Source organism: Capra hircus, chromosome 12 (assembly GCF_001704415.2).
Source record: "Capra hircus breed San Clemente chromosome 12, ASM170441v1, whole genome shotgun sequence".
Classification (NCBI taxonomy): domain Eukaryota; kingdom Metazoa; phylum Chordata; class Mammalia; order Artiodactyla; family Bovidae; genus Capra; species Capra hircus.
Genome location: NC_030819.1, coordinates 81193485 through 81196343, shown reverse-complemented (window position 1 = coordinate 81196343; position 2859 = coordinate 81193485).

Genomic DNA, 2859 nt, shown 5'->3' with positions numbered 1-2859 from the left:
GTAGACAGTAACCTTTGTCTTCAGCACAACATCCCTAAGGAATTCTAGAGTCGAATGAAATGTACAGGTTTCTTTTATTTTTCCCGGAAGGTGTGATGGATACATTCCGAGTAATTTGCATTTCTATTTTTCTTTTCTCTCTCACCCTCTTTTTTTTTGGCGAGGGGGACAGAGGAGCCTGGCGGGCTGTAGTCCATGGGGTCGCCAAGAGTCGGACACGACTTCACTTTCACTTTTACTTTTAACTTTCATGCATTAGAGAAGAAAATGGCAACCGACTCCAGTGTTCTTGCCTGGAGAATCCCAGGGATGGTGGAGCCTGGTGGGCTGCTGTCTATGGGGTCGCACAGAGTCGGACACGACTGAAGCGACTTAGCAGCAGCAGCAGCAATGAAATATAGAAACATACTCTCTCTCCTCTATTTTTAACACAATCCTTAAGAATTGGACGTGATCTGCTTTTCTGTTTTCTACTTCCGGCCTGATTAGGTCTTCCCTTATCTAAAAGTTTATTATCAAGTTTGCCAGTTGAAATCATTAGCTGATTAAAAAAAGAGAGAGAGAATGATAATGAAATTTAGCTTACTCACTTTTTTGTTACACAAGATAACATCCCCCTCTTTCTTGAGATAATCACTTTATTGGCTTGATGGAGGTGGAAGGCTGCAAAAGAATATTGTAAAGGATTATAGTGTAAGCCTTGACAGTTGATTTTTTTTCTTTGTAATGCAAGTGCCTGACTTAAGCTTTGATTGCCTAAGAATTCACTTCAAAGAGGCATCCACTTCAAAGGCAATATCTCTAATAAACACATTTTCACATGTCTGACTAGGTAAAGAGTCAGCCCCCCAGCCTCCATTGTTTTAGAGATCTTGGTTGATTTCAATAAATGACAAGTTAGTAGCCCTGATTTAATTTTTTTAGTTTTAGAGATTTAATTCTCGCTCTTTTGTTTCAAATTCACCAGTAGAGTCAATTCTAGAAAACCTAGGCTTCCACGATAGGCCAGTAAAAACAGAATTCTAGATCCCCCAATTCTCTCTCTTTCTCTCTCTACCTGTGACTTTAAGGGGCTTCCCAGGGGGTGCTAGTGGTAAAGTACCTGCATGCTAATGCAGGATACATGAGATGTGAATCTAATCTCTGGGGGGAGGGGGGCAGGGAGAGAGATTCCCTGGAGGAGGGCATAGCAATCCATTCCAGTATTCTTATGTGAAATGAAATATTTTCTGCTGTATGTTCTATCAGTAAACAAGCCTTTTCCAAATGCAAATTTCTGAAACCAGGGGAAACAAACCCAGCTATTTGGAAGCCATGGGCTACTTTCTCCCTGGTAAGCATGAGGAACTGAAGGAATGTGAGGGGCAGCCATCCCCACATTCACCATCTCTTATGGTAAACAAGGAATTAGTCTGTGAACAATAAAGAAAGCAGGATTGGCCCCAGAGACCTAGATGCATCTGAAAGAAATAATTTCAGCAGGCCCAGATACTTAAATTCAGTTCAGTTACTCAGTCACGTCCGAATCTTTGCGACTCCATGGACTGGAGCATTCCAGGCTTCCCTGTCCATCACCAATTCCCGGAGCTTACTCAAACTCATGTCAATCAAGTCGGTGACATCATCTGATCATCTCATCCTCTGTTATCTGCTTCTCCTCTTGCCTTCAATCTTTCCCAGCATCAGGGTCTTTTCTGATGAATCAGTTCTTCCCATCAGGTGGCCAAATTATTGGAGTTTCATCTTCAGCATCAGTCCTTCCAATGAATATTCAGGACTGATTCCCTTTAGGATGGACTGGTTGGATCTCACTGTGGTCCAAGGAACTCTCAAGAGCCTTCTCCAACACCACAGTTCAAAAACATCAATTCTTTGGTACTCAGCTTTCTTTATAGTCCAACTCTCACATCCATATGACTATTGAAAAAACACAGCTTTGAGTAGATGGACTTTTGTTGGTAAATAATGTCTCTGCTTTTAAGTATGCTATCTTGGTTGGTCATAGCTTTGCATCCAAGGAGCAAGCATATTTTAATTTCATGGCTGCAGTACCATCTGCAGCAATTTTGGAGCCCCTCAAAATAAAGTCTCTCATTGTTTCCACTATTTCCCCATCTATTTGCCATGAAGTGATGGGACCAGATGCCATGATCTTAGTTTGTTGAGTTTTAAGTCAGCTTTTTCGCTCTCTTCTTTCACACTCATCAAGAGGCTCTTTAGTTCTTCTTTGCTTTCTGCCATAAGGATGATGTCATCTGCATATCTGAGTTTATTGATATTTGTGCCTGCAATCTTGATTCCAGCTTATGTGTCATCCAGTCTGACATTTTGCATGATGTACTCTGCATATAAGTTAAACAAGCAGGGTGACAATACACACTGTTGACAAACTATTTTCCCGATTTGGAACCAGTCCATTGTTCCATATCCAGTTCTAACTGTTGCTTCTTAACTTTCATATGGATTTCTCAGGAGGCAGGTAATGTGATCTGGTATTTCCATCTCTTTAACAACTTTCCATACACAGAAGATCACTAAATCTCTTCATGTCAGAGATTTAGCTTTCTCTTAATTAACAAAAATATTTTCATATTCAGATTACTTGTCCCTTACTGGAAACATCACCAAAGAATATTCAAACTACTGCACAATTGCACTCATCATGCATGATAGCAAAGTAATGCTCAAAATTCTCCAAGCCAGGCTTCAACAACATATGAACCGTGAACTTCCAGATGTTCAAGCTGGATTTACAGAAGGCAGAGGAACAAGAGATCAAATTCCAACATCCCTTGAATCATCAAAAAAGCAAGAGAGTTACAGAAAAACATCTGTTTCTGCTTTATTGACTATACCAAA